Below are 22359 nucleotides of genomic sequence, written 5' to 3' on the forward strand. Positions count from 1 at the left end.
TCGAGAATATATATATATATATCTCTCTCTCTCTCTCCCTCTTGTTGATTTACCATATGGCTATCACATAATATACATATGTATGCATATTCGGCCGCGAATAGAATATCCTTGAAGCGAAATTTGACGAGAATTTTTTCAGAGTCGATCAGATCAATGCCCTCTATGTGCCTACATTTATTTCATCTAGAGTCTCGACACCGAGAATCTATAAAAACATCAGCTATGGAAAGCGCTGTAGGGCCGACTGTTTTATCAAGTGTCTCCTGAATCAACGGCATTTTGGGAAATTTAAATCCGTTTTTGCGACATAAATCGGAGTGAAGCTTTTATTTGTGTCTAATTTCAATGACACCGATGTTCGGAGAGACGAGATCTCATAATAGCTGTCCATGCACGAACCCATTTTATTCTTCGTCCAGCGCTTTGTGACGTCAATTGGCTCTTCTTCTATGAAACATAAGTAAGAGTAGAAGGTAAACTCGATTTCTCGCTAACGCGCAAACCACCGCTACTGACGCTACCGCCGTCTACAGTTCTGCCGTTGTCCCGCAAGTCGTCACGAGAGCGCTGCGATGTTCGAACATTTACGAACTTGAAACGAACGCGAAACTTGAGGCCTTGTCCACCTCTAGGATGGACGAAATCAACGAATTCGGACTTCTGAATCCGTCAGTCGAAATGATCCAAGTGTTGACCCGCCAGCTCCGCAGTGACAGATGTCAGGTTATGTTATGCATGAAGTTTCACGCAACTAATATCACGAATATACGTATACGCCTAATAATTCTCCAAGCGTCGGTATATTTGACTAGGTTAACTAATTTGTTGATTTGACGTGACAGAGATTGGAGTCCAAGATTCGTCGCTGTACAAACTATAGCCCGATCGAATCCTGTCCACCTACGTGACAGTTGGCGAGCCGGTGATGACCTCTCTGTTCCAATCTTACTTATTCTACCGATTCATTGCAATTAACACTTATTTTTTCCTCACAAGCGTATCGTTCAAGAATTACATTATGGAACATTTTCCCCGATAAAGCCTGCCAAGTCTCACGATCTCCGTTTGAAGAGATTTTCATTCGTTTCTTTTCTTCTTTTTTGTTTTTGTTGAACACTTTTATTTTCATCATTCCAAAATTTGTCGTCTCTTTTAATTGGTAATTCAGTGTGTCTGTCTAATTCTAGCTTCCTAGTAGAGTTCCATATAATTGGCACATCAATTAATTTTGATGATTCTCACTCCGATTATCATCCATTATTTCTAAAGAAGATATTCATGGACTTGGCGAATTTTTCGGCACGGTAGGTATTCTCTGGGGGGATCTTATAGACTTGAGCAAAATCTTCAAGGCGAGTTTCGATATTTATAGAGCCCAGTTTATATGTACCGCATATCTGCAACCTTGTGTACATAAAACTTGCACCGGTCGTTTGCAGTCAAGTTATGGTATACGTAGCAGCATGTAGCAGCTTAAAAAAGCTTTACCGCGCCACAGCTGCAAACGTTTGCCTATTTCCTTTTCAAATAATAATTTAAACTCGAACATTTCATATTGCATACGTGTATATGGAGTTCATTAATTCGGGTTTGTGTGGATCAGGTTCTTGGAATACCTTCATGAGATGAAAGGCAGCTAACAGAAATTGCGTTCCGAAGCAGCACCGGCATCTGTAGATACTCGTACAACTATACGTACGCGTACGTAAGTATACCAATACCACGGAAACTGTGGAGATCGGGCGTGCCTCGCTCGCTGCTAATGGAGACGCGATGATATCGAGAGAATCTCTGGCATTTGGAAGAGCTCCGTCTTCCTCCTCCTTTTCGCTCTGCAGGACCCGAAGCAGAAATTTCTAAGGTATAAGTATACGGGCGCGACCCTCCTTGATGCCTCTCCTATCCTCCGCCGCGACGAGTACCTTAGAAAACATCATCATCTCCTACGGGGAAGGAGAAAGAAAGAAACGCAACGCAACTCGTGAATCAGAAATTCCACGATCGAAAAGTAAAGTCCGACCGACCCATCGATTCGAACTACTTGAATTACATACCTTGGCTTCATTCCGGTATATTCACAGGTTACTTCTATCAAACGCCGGGACGTACGCTACGACGCTTTTTTATATTCTATCGAAAGTCGGCAAACGAAAACGAAGAAAGAACAAGCATCGGTTAGCTCCTGACTTGCGTCTATAATATTACTGATTCAATAATGATAAAAAAAGTGAATAAAAACAAAATTCCTCTCCGCTATTCGAAATGAAAAGCCGAGGTTGGCGGGGCGAGCCTAATTTTGTTGTTTTACATGAAACGAGAAAGAATTTAATAAACATGAAATGGAAAAGAGAAGAAAAGAAAGAAGAAGACATCTTTTTTGAGTTTTTTGGTTCGCTGGAGTCAAATAAACTTTTGGAAAATGAAAATCGCACGGATACGTAATGGACGCGTATCATAATACCTCGTGCACGTGCGACGTCATTCGCTCTCTATAAAAGCGCAAAACAAAAATCGAAATGACGAAACGCCAAGGCTTCCGAACGAGAAATGATCTCCCGTGCGAGTCTGCTGTACGCAAAAAAGCGACGAGAGCCAATGAATACAGATTAATCGCCGGCGAAAATGAGTATTTTCATTTGCTTTTCGTTGTGGGTCAAATATCTCTATCCTATATGTATACACGATCCATGTTTCACCTTCGAAGTGTCAAGGAACGTATCACTGTCGCTTTTGGGACACGGTTTGAATAATTTATGAAAAAAACGCAATACCATAAGTTTGATTTAGCGAAAAAATATCGTATGACATAACTTTATTCAGAACCAATCTCACAGTTGGTATATGTGTTGCGATTGTCGGAGCCAAAAATTGAATAAACTTCGAACCATTGGAGCGACTGTTTCCTAATAAATTTTGGCCCAAGAAGCACGAACCCGTCGACGAGACTACAGAGAAAGAAGGAATCGACGGTGCAAGTATTATGCGTGTAGTTACGACCTATACCGCGATTCAAGAAAACCAACGAATGATGAATGGATTTTAATAATTCAAACAACTATGATCGGTATTAAATAGATATAAATAATTCCTCTAGTTTGCATTAAACATTGCTAACACAAAATTTGAATATCCGCCACAAGTAGCTCTCGTCCTTCCGCTACACCAAACCGCAGTCATCATCATTCGTTCACGCTTATGCATGTAATGTATCGAGCGAGCGACGTTCCAAAATGAAAAAAAGAAACCAGCGCAATATTTATTATCCATTAATACCGCAATACATAAAATCGGAATAATTAATACCAGGAGCATCAATTGCCTCGTTAAAAACATCCAATGATGGAATCACAGCGATATTGCAATCGCATTAATTTATGACCCATTCACACGATATCGCGCCGCGTTACCGGTTATTCTATTATCTCGCGTTATTTTCCGACTTGGGATAATCGACTTGAAAGATATTAGAAATTACAAACGCCTAACTTCAGATTTGCATAATCCTACTCGATATAAACTTCGTCGATATCATCCGCAGCGGAGATTTAATATTATAACAATAATACATTAAGGAGCTACCGGATATGCTGGATTAGATGGCGAACGTTTTATTACGATGGCTATACGCGTATTCTCAACTCGAATTATCCTATCTGCGTTCAGAAAATACATCCGCGGGAATGGAAGAAATTCAATCTCTCCGCGACGGATCTGTAGAATTCCTCAACAGGATTGCGCGCATTCGAGTATATAAAGTAAGCAAAGACCATGAACTTCCGTCGATTAGTTATCTAAGAGGCTGTTGACCGCTACACAATTGTTTATGAAACTTTACGAGTAATCGGTTCAACTCTATTCTGCACTGATTGTGAAATGCACGTATCGGAGTATCGGGTCGAAGTCCCCGTCGTGCTTTTGTTTCTCAAGGCTTCTGATTCCCCTATTGTCGAAGTAACATTGATCGAATCGGCATCGATATTATAAGCTTAATTTTTTCAATTCCAAGTTTCATTCGCACTCTGGATTTAACGGGTGAATAATCAGGGCAGGGTAAGCGAGACTGTTTTACCTAATTATTTCCGATTCGGAATATGCTGCACTCTTTTGAAACAAACCAACGAAGATGAGCTTTTGAGAAATAATTACGTATGTGGAACGGAACTTTGGCAGGGAGTCTTTTTCTTTTTTTCTCTCTTGTTACCAGCGGGAACGATAGCGTATACATCGACCTGCGCCGAAGTGAAACTTGGAATTAAACAATAGAGCTTAAAATATTGCCATCCTAGTTAGTATCCATGTGGTTCAAACTTTTTGATAGCATCCTATGTAGTTGGGGCGCAAGCACGGTAGCGCGCATAATAATAAACAGTTCGAAAGTGTGCCACAGCGAATCTTCAGAGTCCGTTGCCTTCGAGGAGAGAAAGAAAGAGATGGACGGGAGCGGCGGGGGAGGGAGAGAAAGAAGGGATGATGACAGGGGCTGAATTCGGAGTATAGAAACTTAAGATGAACTCGCGAGCTTGCGAGCTATTCGAAATCAACTCTCATGGAAGCGCAAAACGCATTCCATTGCGCTCGAGCAATCCAACTTGGACTCCTTGTACTCCTCTAGGACCCTCCAGTTACCGCTGCCGCTGCCGCCGCCGCTGCTGCTGCTGCTGCATAAACGTGCATATATGCATGCTGCACATCCATGTATGCAATTGAGAAGTTTCCTGTTTCTATATCGACCGCACGTGTCTCAAGTTGCACAGATGTTCGAACGATGAACGTGTCTCGCGGTTCGTTCGGATCCATGTGCAGTACTCGATGCACATCCTATGAAATACTTTTTCGGTCTCGAGAATGTCTTCTTCATCGAATTTCACATCATCGAAAAGTTCTCGCGAGGTTATACGTACGCGTTGATTCACGTCGGGAACATGTTTTCCATAATTCCTTATCGAATCAAGTTCACGACGATTTCATAATCTCGCGGTATTCTTTCGCCCGAATTCCCGCAGACCTACTACGACATGGAATTTCATTTCCCGAATTCCATGGGAGCAATTTCACGGATTAATCGCGAAAAAAATTTACAGCCCTCTATAACTCATGGGATGCCTGTTTGATATATGGCGTAATTCATCACCACTATTCGCACGGTATTAATTCGTTTCGGAGTTTAGTGGAACGCGTATATTACCCGCAAATATGAATTCCAATTTTATGTACACAGAAAAATATGTGTGTAGGAACGGCGTGCGAAAAGGATATACAGGCGATCGAGGGTGTTCCAATAATTCATTGTAATACTCGATCATCCGCCAAAAGGATATTCAAATTCATTTGTCAAATTCGCTTCGGCTAATAGATATGTACTTCGCCTAGCTTTTCTCTATCACGCGCGTATCTGTGCATACATATACGTCTGGCTAGCTTTTTGGTAAATACATAATACGTACGTCATATATGTATAAACGCAATCCCATTATTACCTACTGAACTAATGATCGCATCGTTTCTTTGACTCATAAATCACTGTAACCGGCTCCTGTACCCAGTTCGGTGGTGATATCCAGAGCATCGGAATTTTCCAAAACGCAACGACATTCGTTGATACAAACCTACGAATATGTATATTCGTAACGCATAAATCACTTGAAAACGTAAAATTATGACATCGATAAAAATGAGAAAACTTGTTCAAATAAATGAACGATTTAATGTACCGAGCTATCGAAAAGGGTAGGTATATGATGATAACAAACGTTGAACAAAAAGAGAACCCTGAAAATATATTACCCGCGAAAGGTTGCTTCGACGACGATAATGAAAAAAAGGTAGGCGAAAAAAAGAAGGACAAAAATAACGAAGAAGATGAAGTGCCTACTTTGCGTCTATGCGCACAAAGGTGTGACAAGTACAGCCAATGTTAACACGACTAATTATGTACGGTGTGTACGTGTGCGTGGTACAAGGGTTTCGTCACTTTCGTTTCCATAGTCGCTTCCGCAAACCCCAACATCCGCCACCCCGCGAAGGGTACGAAACGATTTAACAAGGGAAAAGTACACCCTCATTTTGCCGTTTATTTTTCCGTCGGAAACAAAGAAAAGCAAAGCCTAAAAGCCGGTTTAACAAAAGTTGTACAATTAAAATCCGCCCATACTAGATCCACTTTAAAGCCAAATCCCCCGACATTACAGAAGAGTCGGTGAAAGTCAGACGTATGTATGTGTACAGCTGTATATTTTTTTAGAAATGAATTCGCCGATAAATATTCACGTATCGATCATATATTCCTATTCTCTTCTATTTTCATACGCGATGCCAATAAAAAGAGTTGGTTTACTCCAAATTTAGACAACGATGCGGTAATAATTATAATTTTCAATAGCTTCGGCGATTTTGAAATTTAAAAGCGGACAAGAGCGAATGCGTTCCATCTATAACATCCGGCCGGAACAAATATCGGAGAGAATCGATTCCTCCGTTCCGTAAAAGTTCCTCTACATATACGTATAAATCCAAGTGATTGAAATATCGGATGCAAATTCGAGACGAATTTTTCGATTCGCAACTTATTCCGAGAAGAAAAGGAAACGATTCCTCGCCAGGCCCGGCGGGGTCGACGAATATAATCCTGTGCAGGAACAGCAGTTTCTTTTATTTTATTACAGCAATTTGTATGGGCTTTCGGCTTTCACCCAAACCACGCCTTTCCATTCCCTTCTACCCCCGGAGCACCCTAAGCGAAGAACAAGGCGGAGCTGCAAACTGCATAGCTTTTGGGGTTCCGCGTCGATTCAACCCTCGGTGTCTGTAGCGTTACACAAATACTGTACTAGGGTATATCTGTACATAATACATGGATACGCGTACATCTCAACGCGGGGTATATTGGTCGATAGATCTCCCATGGCGATAACAGCTTCGTAAGGTTAAGTGTCGAGATTAGTAGGCTTTACGTCTTGATTGATAAATCGTTTATTTACTGTCCCTGCAGACGCTTGTATAAGCTATGTAAATATATCGTATGTATGCATAGGTATGCATGCGTGTATCATTACACACATGTATATATATGTATAATATATATATATACATGTATATGTATGCGCGAATGGGTGGTCCAACGACTTCCCATTTCTCACGAAGCAGCACGGAATGTCGCCATGGGGTTCCGTCAAAACATATTGCGCGCAGACAGGCTAGATAGATAGGTAGGTAGCTAACTACGGCTGCTGAAAGTAATTAAAAAGAAGAAGAAGGAGAAGAGGGAAAAGAAGAGTAAGGAAAAGGTCTTCGGGATTGTTTCTGCAGGAACAGTTATAAAGAACGGAAAACGAGGACTCGGAAGAGGAGTTTTCACCGTGGAGTCAGGAAAGGCGTATAACGCATCTGTTATTCCCCGTTCTCCCCTTACGTATATTTCCATCTTCATTCTCTCTTTTTTCTTTTAATCGTTCTCTCTTTTCATTTCAAGCTGTACAGGTCAAGTTACGGCCCTCCAATATGACTTATTTTCTACTAAAAGATAATGAATTGTTATTATAGTTAAAGTTAATTCAATATCGTGGAAAAAGACCACGGATATTACGTATACAAATAATTCCTTTTTCTCGCTCGAAGTGGTATGAAAAATAGTAAAAGAGTAACGAACAAAGGGGAAAGTTTGAAACTCAAGGAAACATAAAACAGAACGCGAAAAACTGTGCTTTAGCTCCGGTATACAGAATGCGTACAACTTAAGGATAGTTAATTCTTTATACTCCAAGTATAGAGGGCGCCGATACAAATTTTTTTTTCTTTCTGTCTTACAACATCTCTACTCCTAATCATTACCGCGATAAACCGTGATGGAATGCGATGTGACAAAAAACTTTACGAGGTGGTCCGACGAAAATATCCTAATTAACAAAAAATACCTCATTACGACACTTTCGGATGCTCAAATTGGGAAAAAAGAAGGAAAAAAAGAATCAACACAGAGAGGTAGTAACAGAGAATACATAACACAAAATAGACGCCCGTATACATTCGGTGTGAACATCAAAACAGTGGGCAGCCCACTGGCGGTATATGAGCCACGTATGGTGTGACCAAACGATAAATCTTCGTCTCTGGGATAATCCGTGGAAAAAGCGTGCGGATGAAAAAAAAAAAAACAAGCAGAGAAAAAAGAACAAAGAAAAGTAAAAAGGAGTGTATCATCCCCTTGTCTCACCGGTCGGTCCCTTAAAAACTAATGAAATCATAAGAATAATGAGCTATCCGTCGAGTCTGGAGACACTTATTTTGTGTCGAGCTTTTTTGCCACCACCCTCTATAACTCGCGAGACAGATGTAAAAGGAAAAAAAAGAAAGAATAACCTGTAAAGAGGAATGGAAGGAATGTCCATATGTATGTACATCGATTCCATAACTCTGATTCAATCGGCAATTTTTTCCCCCGTGATTAATTCATCTACAGCTATCTCTCAACTACTTTTTTCAAACCGTTTGGGAGCTGCGAATATTTTTTGAATTCGTTGCCGGATCACTTCAAAAAAAAGTTCAACGATCCTGGAATTGTTAAAAAGAGATTTAACCCTCACACCACCCGCAACAACCCCCGTGTATTTTGAAAAACGGGATCATGATCATTTTGAACCAATGTTCGTCTTGGCTTTTTCATTGAAAAATTGCAATTCAAGGTCGCTGTAGGATATGCTGTAGTTGAATTACCATTAGCCCATGGAACACCATTCCCACACGGATAATACCTTATCTTACGCATGTTTCGTAGAGGAATTGTTATAAATTCATATAATAATATTTGGTGTAAAAGTTTAGTCGGATTCTGAATCTCTTTCGGGGTAGGAACATCGGCCATATCTATATGCGGGTGAGCCGTTTCCTGCCTACATTATCGTAATTTAATACACACTAAATAGTGCCTATATCAGCGAGTGTTGTGAATTATAATTTCCTACCCCTCGCGTGCCATGCATTCACTGTATAACTCCTCCTCTCCCGCAGCATAAGCGGACAGCTTCAAAGGAATTCTTTTCCCTGCCCCTCGACCCCTTTTTCACTCCGTCGCAGCAGAGTTGGGAAATGTTTGAAAACTAATAGGATAAAATTCTACAGCTTTTGAAGCGAAAGAATATCAAACGCTTTTCGAGGGATTCGGAATATGGAAAGACCATTCCGTAATCACCGATTGTTAGATGTAAAGATAATTTTCGTAACCAGGTGAAAATACGTTCGATTATTAGGCCGAGCCGGAGTGCAATTCGTATGACAGCCGAGAAGCTACGAATATCAACCGAAGGTATACGTCGACGGGTGTCATAAAACCGACAACGAGACATTCGCAGGTCACCTGCAACCCTCGTGAAAAGAAAGCACATGTAAGTTTGATGGGTACGTCGTCGCCTCACATTTCGAAGGATCCGCGGAAACCATCCACATCCATTTACCAATAGGGATGAACGGTCTGCACATTCCTACAATCCGAGACATCACCGAAGCATTTTTATAAATGTAGTAGGAAAAACTAGGCGATCCGGAGCTTCCGTCAGAGAAAAGTGCTCGACAAAATTCGCACGTTTTACATCGCCCGAATTGTTTTCGGCAGATGTCGCGGAAAAAATTTATATTCATTACACTCCGTACGTGAATTACATGAAATTGAATAAACGCATTCCCGATCAACGTGGAATAATCATTTTCCCCCATCGCATGGTACCGCGACGCGGTAAGCGAAACTTTTCTCAACGTATAGACAAATTATTCCCTCGATGACAATAATAATGACAATGTAATTATTATCAACCGGAAACGCGGGTGAACGAGCTCTACGGCGGTGAGCGTACGGTGTAAGATAGTTAATAATTTCCTAGCATGGCGGAGAAAAGTTTAAATGAACGACGGAATAGGACAACGAACCGATATAGGTATACAGTACATAATAGTACGATGCGACGTATGCGTATCACGAGAAGTGATAGATAACGCTCGTGACGATTGTTGAAGAGAATTTGCAAAACGCAATTGAAATTTCGACAGACTGACGTCGCACATACGGTCCCATGTCTACCGACATGTCTCACGTATTAATTCCGTTATAGGTATGCCATATACACACATATACGGGTATAAGTATACTTATACGGTACATGTCGATATGTGTAACAGTTATAAACGACGCAAGTTATAACAGCGGTCATGCCTTTATGATCAAAGACACCTCGTCATCAAGGAGCGTTTGATGTATCCTTTGCTCGACTAACACGCGGTCCGTGATGTTCTCTGTAATACAGTTTAGCTCGACGATATAACTGAACGTTATAGTTGGCACCCCACTTTGCCACTCAACTTCGCTGTCATCGACCTATGCATAAATTTTTTCGACAAAAAATAATCCAAATCAATTGTACAACTTTTCGTTGGCGGATCAGCCGCACGAAAAAATTGTCCAAATACATGGCGCCTGGCGGTACCGGCAAAATGAAAAATTATAACGAATTTGAAAAATTTTGCTGAAAAATAAATTCTCTCAAACTATTTTTCAAGTTCACCGAAGACCATCCGTGTTTAAGATTAGTTAGGAGCCTGAACGTCGTTTACTCGTTTCCATGAATACATTCGACTCGTACGCCACCATCGAATTTTGCATATTGTGATGGTAAACAAACATTGAAACACCGGAGCCCTCCGTGACGACACGCGGAATGACCACGGGACTCTCGCGATACGTCAGAGGCGAGGATAGCGCTGGTAGCGCCTACATCTCTGCAGTTCACCCGTTAGCGAGAAATCGAGTTTACGTTATACCGCATCTACGTCGTACCTGTACGAATAGAGCTGACAATGAGCGGCGGAAAAGTGTCCGGAGACGACGACGACAACCTTTAAAATATTCAAATATTTGATCGTGAAACGGGCTCAAGCGTGGATAACTGTTACGGGATCTCATCTCTCCGAACGTCGATTTCATTGAAATCAGGCTCAAATAAAAGCTTCGCTCCGATTCATGTAACGAAAGTGCGTCCGAATTTGCCGAAATGCCGATGATTTAGGAGGTACTCAATAATACTGTTGGCTCTACAAGGCTTTCCCTGTCTCTCGGCTCTACAGATACTCGGTGTCGTCCCGTTCTTTTTAATGCACTTGGCGCGAGACTTCATACTGAGTCTCTTGATACAGATTCGAATGAACAGCCAAAACCAAAAGCACACTCTACTCGGTTTTCCGACATAACCACTTGTCCGTACGTCTCGTTAATTCGAACTCACGATTCCTTCATTCCAAATAGGTGGAAGAAAGAAAGGTAAAGCTCTGAAGCCTTCTCACGAAATTGTTGGATGTGCAGTTTGAAGTTTTAATGATTTCTCTTTTCATTCATCTTACTGATCCTTTAGACTTTCCAATTTTTTCCCTCATCAAATGCACAAAAAAGTATTATCTCACAACGAAGTAGGCGGATAATTAGTTCTTCGAAAATTTACAAAAAGATATTATTCTGAAATGTCAGCTCTCAATATCAACATTAAGAGGTCTATCATAGCAATTCTTCATTTTTTCTACTGAGTGGGTCAAGCATGTTCTATAAAAAAGCTTTGTTCGTAAGTTATTTCATTAAGTTCACTCCTTTAAAAGTTATTCGATGCTGCTAACTCCAATAGTAAAAACTTCAACGGCGAATAACTTCTGAAGGAGTGAATTTAATGAAAAATGTTAAGAGACATTTCTTGTTGCGCATCAAATTTCATTTAGGAGTATGTATTTCATTTGTTTAAATATCGTTATTAGCGTCAGTTACGAAAATCTAAAGTCAAAAAACAAAATTGGCAAAATACTTCAATGTCCGAATTACGATTGCATAGGAACGGCTGGTTCGACGATAACTTACAAGCAGAGCTTTTTTGTAGAACGTTCCCGACCCGCTCTGTAAGAAAAATTCAAAAATTGCGACGATAGATCTCTTGATGTTGATATCAAGCGCTGAAATTTTCAGAATAATGTTCTTTCGTCACGCCAACTAATATTTTCAAAGTACCGTTGGAAAAAAAAAGGTCAATTTTTTTCGCCCAGTCTAATACCATAGATATATTGAACCGCGAGTTTACGTCGCAGCAACTCCGGATGCCCGCCAGCAAGGCGATCTCGTCGAGCTGACGGATTCGGCGACGGAGGTAAGGCAGAGAGTACGCCATCGCCAACCGAATCCGTTAGAACGTTCGAATCAACCAACGTTGACGGTCGTCTTGAAGATTCGAGGTTGCATTAGGTCAATGGTTAATGCGACACTCGCACCGGATGGATAATTCGACCATGAATACTTGCGGAACAGTGGAAGGTTTGACCTTCGGTTATCTACGATATTCTGGTTAGGTTAGGTTGGTGGAAAGTAATTAATAGCAGACTCTCAATTAATAAACAGTCGGAAGTAGTGGACGGAGACACATAATCGCCAGGTAGGTGACGAGTATTGTTTCATGTTTAAAGTAGCTTTCATCATCTTTTATGTTAATTCAGTACGAAGTAACATCGAATCACGTAATCAGCAGGTAAGTGACGAGCGTTCTTCATTCACTCATAGGATTTCGTACAATGAGCCATTAAAATTGAATCAACAATACTTGCGGCCTACCTGCCGATTACGTTTCACGGTTTTTTATTAATTAATTGTAAGTCTGCTATCGATTACTTTCCATCAACGTCAGTTAACCAAAATGTCGTGAATAACCGAATTTCAAACCTTCCACAGTTCCGCAAATATTCATGGTCGAATTATCCATTCGGTGCGAGTGTGTCATATTAACCATTGGCCTGATGCAACCCGTTTCACCAGAATTGCACGCTATGGCGAAAGCTAATTTCGCACGTGTAGTCGTGATTTTTTTTTTTCTTTTATTTTCTGAAAGCTCCAGTAATAAAAAAGGAATAACTCCAGAGCGATTTCGTGTAGTTGTGAAGTAAAAGATAGCGTGTCGTTCACCATGAAACGTAAGATACACGTGAAAAACGAGATGAAAAAAGCTCTAACAACAAACTCTAGTTTTCTCGACAGTGTAGTCGTACCGATGTGCGGGAGCATCTTCTTCCGTCAGCCTCTTCTCGAATCATTACCAAACACAGTTAAAGTAGATAACTTACTCTTTCACAATTCCCTTAGAATTCCAAACGAAAACTCTTGGCGAAACATGCCAAACAGGTAACGGCAGTGGTAACAACGTGCGCTACGGTTGCTACGTACGTACGTACGTACGTATGTATTAGAAAATAGGTACATAACAATACAAGCTCATCAAAACTCTGATAATCCACCTTGGGATACCGGCGAACGAATGGAAACCTGCGCCTGAACATTTTCCTCGCTACTATACGCGTAGGACGTCTGCAGTTCCCTCGACTGTGATGCCCCTCAGTTTTCGATAGAACAACCACTCCGTAACTTAACCCGTATGAAATTATTGTTTCTATGAATAATCCCAGATTGCATATACATAGAGTCGACCCTACGTACGTACCGCGACCACCACCGCCACCCTCGTTGAAATTTCAAACCGTGGCAAACTTCGGCGAGTTTTGTTCCGTACGAAACAGCTTCAGAAGGTTCTCCCAAGATCTCCTCGCGTTATCTTCAGATGCGTTGGGATTTTCTTCGGAGGTACAGAGAATCGTACGTGGCATCTGCACGTATTCGAGGTCGTCCTTCGGCCATTCTGGTTATGCTCATTGCTCGTGCTTCAACGGCGACTCTGCTCCTATCTGCGGATAGTTACGCGCTCAAATTTCGACCTTTCCAAGTACAACGTACGACCATACGACCGAATCCCACACCCTTTTCAAAAATCACCTCGGGATTCCCCGATTGTAATTTTGACGAAAGACTATACATGGCTGATAAGAGAACCTGCACCGTGTCGTTCAAAATTGTGTGGCGTTCACGACTTCCTATCGGCTCGTCGATACGGCGTAGAACTAGCGGATGTCCTAGTTCAAAATGTTCCATAACGTAAATGGAACACTAACGCGGTGGTAGGTGGTGGGTAGTCGATGCGAAACCAATGTGTGAATTGAATAATTGAAAAAAAATTCAACGAGTGTAACGTGACGGTAGAGGAATTTACATCGCTCGAATATCGCGAACCTTCGAAGAAAAAGGGAACAAGGAATTGATCAAAAAGTAGGCCTTTCACGGAGATTGAAATTGGGGTAAAAATATCGCTGCGGACGGGTGTTTTACCTTTATTCGAGGTACGCGACGGTCTTCACATCCGTAAAGATTGTGGATAAAATGTCGCGTGTAGTTCAGAGGACGTTGATATCTCAGCACCTGTTGCCAAAAAATAATAAACCGTGCTCCGATACACGAGGCCGTACACGTATAGATTAGGGTGTGCAGCGTACTTTCGGCTAAAAGTATCAATGTCAAAACTTGTATCCTCTTGATGGCCGTATATTATGTATGAAAAATGTTCAAGAGACGCGGTTCAACCGCGAAACAACAAGGTAGTTATACGTTACACGAGGTGCGTGGGTACGTAATGGCTAAACACACACCCCACACCCATCAATCCCCGACCTCAACAAAACCAATATTCCGAGCACCGAAAAATTCCGCGTGACTTCGTACACCGTATCCCGCAGTCTCCGGACGCGAAATGCATGCATATAATATTCATAGCCAAAATAGTCCTTGAGACGCCCCCGAGGTACACGCGTCACGTCGTCGTCGCTTCGTTCTGGCTTCTGCGAATGCACCGACTGCAGCAGCAACAGCGGCAATATCAGCGAGGCACCGAGGCGCTGAGGACATCACCTGCGCGACTAACAATAAATGAAGCGTGTACCTCGTACAGGTATACGCGGGCTTCGCTCGTGACCTTGTCAAGTCGCGTTGCCTCCTTGTATCCCGAGTACGTATACATAGGTGTACGAATATGTGGTACATATAGATACGCGCACGGTGTATGCGCGTATCCGCGATTGTGTTCTACTCCGGGTAAGTCCCGGTCGTTGCCCCTGCACGGGATAAACTCAAAGACGCTTTTTTTGGCGACGGCGAAAAGGGGGCATTGCGGAGCTCTTGAAGTCTCAAGGGAGCGAAGGCGGCGAAAATCCGTCGACAAGATACGGGGGATTGCTCGCGCGACTCGAAAAATAAAAGGCAGAATAAACTTTGGAAATTGCTAATTAAACGTGACCCTTACTCCAAACGATATCATGATTCAAATTTCGTATCTTGGTCGTGATTCGAATGCACAGAGCAGCAGACCCCGACATTTTGTCCTTGATAATGGTTACACCCACGTCGGTGTTTACGAAGAATCGAGCAGCAGCTGCCGCTACCGCTACCGCCGGTGATCCAGACGCGGTGTATCGCCGGTCTCTCGGCAGATTCCAGTTTATACGATCCTTGGTCAATGTCATACGTTTCATTAACCGGATATACCGAAGATATTGCAGACGCGTCTGCGTGGATATCCATACGTACCGTACGTACAGGTAAGTAAAACGCACTCGTGAAATCTCGACGCGCAACAAATATGACAAAAAAATCATGGAGTGGAAACAAAAGAGCGAAGGTACGTACGTACAATGTAATCGACATAACGTCAAAAATAACAATAATAACTGAACAAAAACGGGAGATAGCGTGTGAAATGTTTGTTACGTGCAAAGATTAATCTCGATGGCGATAATTGCGACGTACGATCCGTGCAGAGATCGTAATAACCTAAGCCAATCTTTGATAGGCGGGTAAATTTTTTCTCAAGTAGATGCGCGAAACCGCCTGTAATAAGGGGGAAAGTGTCGGGAAAGCTCGCCAATTTATCCCGGAAGTGGAACACTCGGACTTGAAGGAACAAAAGATATGGAGCTTAATTTATTACAACCTCTGGAGTGGTATTTTCGCTGTTTTAAAGAGTGCGGTAGAACGGTGAGGAGTCGCATGCACGACGACGCTACACCTACCGTACATTACGGTGTTGGGTCGATACTTTCAGGGGTGAAACAAACGCGAAAATCGTACGTGAACGTGCGAATAGAAATATAAGACGGATTCCCAGTTGTAGACGTATAGTCCGGCGAAAGACCTTCGATCGTTCCGAAACGATCGTTGCGTTCGTTGCGAAAAGTTTCTTCGATCCAACTACCGCGAAACCAACAAAAGTCACGAAGCCAAGCGCAGCGCGAGGCAGGGAGATAGGAACGGGGGAAGCAGCGAAACGTGGATGGGCATAATACGCCGTCGTGTGGATGCCGCGCTGTTTAACGTTCTATGTTCTCATCTGTGTATAGACGCAACGGCCGAGCCGTTCAGACGGCATGGCTAACTGACCATTTCCGGAGCTATGCTCATAGAGAGTAGCACTCCGTACACCGATCGCGACGAACGAAGGTGCCGTACTAATTTGTTAAGCGAATCGACTAATTGATTAACTAACACCTCTTTCAGCAGCTGCTTTCGTACGTACGTACCAATCAAATTACACGTATTGAATTACACCGCACAGGAAATTTCAAACAATTAAGCGTACCTGTCCACGGAGGCAATTTAGAGTTTTAAAAACATCTTGAACAACAAAAGTGTGTTCAAAAAGAAAAATCTTACGAGTCAAGGGTCCTTGCTTAACGAGGGTACGGTGAATTAATATCTCGTTAGAAGAGTCAGAGTTTGAATCGTAAAGGAGAACTTCATTTTTCTCCACATCCTTCTTCTCCTTCTATTTTTATCATTCTCCTTTTTCATACCCCCTCATTTCTGGTCTTTGACGATCCGACCGATGTCTTATAATATACTCGTGCATCGGGCGTCTTATAAACATCTTATCCTTTTTCTTACGGATTTTTGACGTCTGCAATTTTGATCGCAGGTGTTTCCGAGGCAGATCTCAACACGTACGAAAAAACTGCGAAAGACGATCGGTGTATATAAAACCGATCGCTTCAATCGCGAAATTTCATGCGCTTCGAAGTATTCCTTTGAAAACTAGCGCCAATATTGAACGTAAGCACACACACGGCGTACACGTATCTGCAGTACTTCCGTTCCGTCCAATTTCGCTGCATTATAACTGTCCTATTTATATTAGTATTTACCTGTATTATACGCCGACGAGCGACGGCCTCGTCTCTACATTGTTACGTAGATGCATGCATGTGTAGTACCTCGTGCGCTGTACGTACGCCGAACTGCATCCGTTACGTAAAACGAATCGGCAACTGGGAATTCGAATGAAGTCAAAGAAAACAAAACGTACGAAGAAAAAAAAAAAAGAACAAAAAATGTTCCATGCAACGAATAGAAATAAATGCAACACTAGGAATGTAAAAACCTACTTTCGAGGTGGAAACAAGATTGCACGCAACGTTTAAACGTTAAAACCCAAGTTCGTAACAGTACTCGACTAAACAGTCCTCGTTTTCTACTGCAATCTCGTTAAAACAATAGATTTGTTTTTTTCTTTCCTCCTTACGGTTTTTTTCTTCTCGACTCCTATTACGTCTATAACCGAGAGTAAAAACGAGGTGCTCTCCGCAGTTGGAAATGCTATGCTATGAAAGTATGTACGGTGCAACGAAGGTGTGCGTTACGGGTACATGCGTGAAATATGTATATCCGCGGTGAATTCCGAGTCTTTAGTGAGTCGAGATTCGGTAAACGAACGAGAAACGCGCCGGTTAAATATCGATGCATACACGTCGTACAAACCCTGTACCGTGGCAGCGACGGTGACGATGCAAGGGAAAATGAGGAGACCGACGAAAATCGATGACTACAAGATACGTGCAAACCTGCGGTTTATATCAAGGTACCGCACGCGCGACCTCCAGATATTCACCTCACGGTCATCAATTAGTGTATTTGCGTTCAAAACCATTGATGGAACAAAAAAAGTTCCCAAATTCTTCCCGTCTGCGTCAGGGCATTCTATGGTCAGGGTCTCTATGCCCGGTACAGAGCGAAGTTATAAATCTCGCCTCCCAATGCCATGCGTATTATGGAGATATGAGAGAGATGAGCTCGATATACGTATAATTGTACGGAGCATTACGTGGCAACTTTGTACCAGATTTCAACCGGCAGCCATTTTTTCCTTCCTGGATAAGAAGAGGAGAAGAACAAAAAAAAAAAAAAAAAAAAAAAAAAAAAAAAAAAAAAACCAACAACAACAACAGCCAAACTCGAAATGGCCGCGAGTGTTCGAAAACACATTTGAACGGAGATGTCGGGAGTGAAGAAGCGAGCAATCATCGACGTGGATTTGTAACGAGGTTAAAAATCACCTATAAATTTGGTACTATGACTAGCTACTTTTGCAGAGCGCAGACATGTTGAGATGATAAGATAGGGCGGGGGCGTACGAGGAAGTTTGAATGTGAATTTTCTGAATAATTCAAACGTGAAATCTCGAGGCTGGCTTCAGAGGGTTTATAGTCGAGTAAGCGAGAGAAGTACGGGGATGAAACTGGGCAACAAAAGTTGAAAAATATATATATGTATATATACTCGCGTACGAGCGGAGGGTGGGTAAAAAGGAGGCGGGATATAGTGGGGTAAGAAATTCCCAACGGAGTAAAGGAAATCAACGAAACAACACGCGGCGAACTAGACGTCCTCCGATCGATCACATCAAATGGGAAATATAAGCCGCCGCCGTCGCTGACTAAAACTTCCCGCCCCCTCGATCAATAAGTTCCCTTTATTGATATTTATAAATACCTTAAATATAGATTTCATAATTTGGTTAGCGGTGGGCATATCTATAAGCTAGGTCGCGCACGCGACGTCGTTTTATGGTGTTGTAAGCCTGTGCATCAGCAAACCGATATTAAATCAACGAAATGTGTGATAATGTTACGCAAAATTCGTTAATTCGCAAAAACAACCATCTCAAGAAAGTTTCAAAATTAATTCCGAGCGATCGTTAACATCGCCCGTACAGAGTATAACCTCTACGAAACATTTTTTGTTTTTGCGCTCTATATTTTTTATACACGTACAACAATTTTCACGTAACTTTTGAACCATTATATACCTGCAACATGCCTGTATAATACCAACGTAGATTTCGCTCTCGCGTTTCAACAACGGTAACAATAACATAACCAACGAACTAGCCGAGCAGCCACGGTAAATGCGGTCAGGTATTTAACATTTACCGTGAAAGACGGCGCGCCCATACCGAACCCGACCGCGTTGGAATATATTCTTATATACCTGGATATATACGTATCGCACAGTGCCAGTAATGCAATGAGCGAATAGATCAAACAAACGAACGAAGCTCTACCTACATAAGTATTCACCGAACAGTCGCCGAGTCGTGACCCTGATAACGCGCCTGATGCACACGCGACGATATCTTTGCTCCGCAGCTTCAATCCTCGTCTCACTCACAACAATATACGCGACCTGCTCATTTTCACCCTCCGTGCCACCGTAACGCACGTTCGCAGTTGAAGCCCGTCATTCCCCCCCCTTTTTTCTCTTCCGTTCTTTAGCGCGACGCTGTTTTTGATCGGGACTTACCACCGGCGCCTTATCCTTCACTCTATATTCATAATCTAACCCCATCCCCTCCTCCCTCCTCCCGCCGCCCCGTGACGTTTTTGCAAAGAGGTATTACACTTTGTAAATAGTTACACGTAGGTGCGGATGAAGAAATTCTCCCCTTTCTTCATTTCTTTTTTTTATGCACCATTTTTCGTCATTTTTCTTTTACTTATCGTGTCCAACCGTGTCGATATCCGGAATTTGTCTCCTTTTCGATCTTTCATTTAAGTTGAATACCGGCAACGACTCCAAAAAGATCACTCCACTTCGCGACAGCGGAAACACGTTTGCATCATTTTACTTCTATAGAAGATATCGTACACCTACTCCTACACACACGCAGAGGGAATTGAACTAGAACGGATAATCAACTGCAGTCGTGATTTTCGGCTGTGTGCAAAAATATTTGAAACGATGAGAATAGCGTAAAAGCGTTGAATGTATACATCTGTCATCGAACGTGTTTGGTAAAAGTTTGACTTTATACTCACCGGTAGGTTGTCCCCGTAAAAATGTTTCGTCGATGAGACGATTCAGTTGAACGACAGTCAAAAATCTCGATGATTAAACTACACACGATCACACTATGTATACGTTATATATACCTTTACAATTAACTCTGATTTATTGTCAATTTACTCGCGTTTGAATACCGTTTGAAGAATAAACACGAATCATTAAGAACAAGTGTCTTATTCGACGTTCGTTTACCTATTCAGTTGTTTGTTTATTCATCTATTCCGTCATTTTAGCGTGGACTATGCAGCGCGATATAACATAGCGACACCGATGACAACGGTGACCACAAATAATGAGACTATAATAAAAACACACCGTCAATTATTTAGGCGATAATCGTAGCAACGGTGGTAGGGTATATGTACTACGAGTTGCCGTTTGACGAACTGCCGAAATATTCAATTAATTGATCGGGAGGGAAGCGGGAGGAGGGGCTGAAAGGGTGAAAAGTCATGCGAAGAGAGGGTTGTTATTGTTTCCTTTACCGGGACGATCAATTCATAGCATCGTCGAAGCGAAGTGCAATCGTTCAAGATCACGTACGTTCCGAATGAAACTCAAATTTTTTCGCGACAGATTACGAATGCAAAGGCGCCACGCACGTAGGAAACGCGTTAAGCTAACCGTTCACCTGGTACTCAGTGTACCGCGGCTGCTGGAAGAGTACTGAGTGGTGATCGCGTGTCTCTTTGATAGCGACAAAACAACCGACCGGTAGGTACACGGCGCTGCGGCGAAACGCGAGACCGACGCGAGGACGAAGATACGAAAGCGCAAGTGCGAGGAGCTTCTGGAGATATATAAGACCGTGATAGCTACAGTCGACCACGATCCACCAAACTCAACTGTCCGTATCGGATGAAACGGGAAGCAAAAGAGCTTTTTCTGGTTCTTCGACAAGCATGCTCTGCGGGAAAAAAGAACCGAATTGATCGATCGAAGAAAAATTAAAGAAAAACAAAACAAAACAAAACAAAAAAACAACTATTTTGAGTCGTTTTGATTAGCAGTTTTTTTTGCTCGATAATAGAATGGAATGATTTCGTCGGGTCATATTTAAACGAATGAGTTTGAGTGAAATTTGAAAAATATCATATGGTTGACATCGATAAATTTCCAGTGAAAATCCCGACATAAATTCATTCAAAGTTTTCCCACGTCAGGCTCTTGTTTTCTAATTTTTTTTTTTTTCTTTCATTTGTTTAGTTTGTCATTTATCGTTCGCGGTTGTCGATTAGGAAGCGATTCAAAACCGACCCTTTATTTTCGCCGTACTGAAAATACCACCCAATTACTATGAGGTCTATGCCGATGGGGTTTGGTTAGGGTAAACATAGCTACTGATTGGAGCATTTGTTCTGACATGAAACACCGCGAGGATTTAACATCGGGACTTGGGATTAGCCGATATATGAAGCTAACGAGGAATCGCGACGTACCAACGAGAGCCACGATTTAAAGAAAAAAAACGATTCGGTTCGATTCGTTTCTCCGATCATTCGATTTTTTGCATCCAATAATTGCGGTAATAATTGACAAAGCTTACAAAAAAGTTTGAAAACAAATTTTATATTCTTCGTTACAGCTATGCGTTTCGACAAGCTACAACTCTGATCGGTTGGGAACGATTGTTTTGATTTTTGAAAGTTCATCCACCGCATGAAACGATAATTGATGTGGAACTAATAAAAGCGCTCCACGGTGTTATTTTGTCCCAGATCCAACACCCAGACATCAGACGCGACTGAAAAACAATTAAAATTACATCAAGCCCGGTTTTCACCTATGCACAAATTATATAACCTAAGAGTGGCATCTCTGTATTGGGTGATATCAGATTTTTAAATTTAACTGCACGAGCCGATGTATATGAAAATATATAATATCCAGATTTTTTCATTTCATTCGCACAACGTGGGTGGAAACAATAGTCACATTGATCGTCTTCTCTACAATCTACAAAGTGAGAGCAGAAGGGGGAGAAAAAAAAAGGTGCAGTTCGTCGTTGAGAGGATTGTATAGGAATCGTAAATATGCAAAAGGTTATCCAGTATCTGATGTCTGGATGGTGTGAGTTAAATACCGCGGGAAACAGTGATGTAGATTATAAACCTACAACTGCTTTACATTTCTTGGAAGTTTTAATTGAAATCTCAATAATTATGAGATACGAACATCAATTATGCAAAGAGATCAACGGTTGAACGAGCAACAATAGATCTTGAGAAATTTAAAGATGTTAACTGGATTTCCTACAACTCTCGTACTTTTACCGCTGAATGGATTCCACTTCAATA

The 22359-nt window shown here is 41.9% G+C and overlaps 1 long non-coding RNA gene across 1 annotated transcript in view; it reads left to right on the forward strand.

Annotated features, from left to right (window-relative positions):
- Positions 1–1860, forward strand: part of LOC125500646 — a 40343-nt gene extending 38483 nt beyond the window's left edge. Inside the window, exon 3 of the long non-coding RNA XR_007278073.1 lies at positions 1607–1860. This is a non-coding gene — a long non-coding RNA (uncharacterized LOC125500646). The remainder of the gene's footprint in view (positions 1–1606) is intronic.
- The last annotated feature ends 20499 nt before the right edge of the window (positions 1861–22359 follow it).

The sequence above is a fragment of the Athalia rosae genome, chromosome 4, assembly GCF_917208135.1.
Source record: "Athalia rosae chromosome 4, iyAthRosa1.1, whole genome shotgun sequence".
NCBI lineage: Eukaryota > Metazoa > Arthropoda > Insecta > Hymenoptera > Athaliidae > Athalia > Athalia rosae.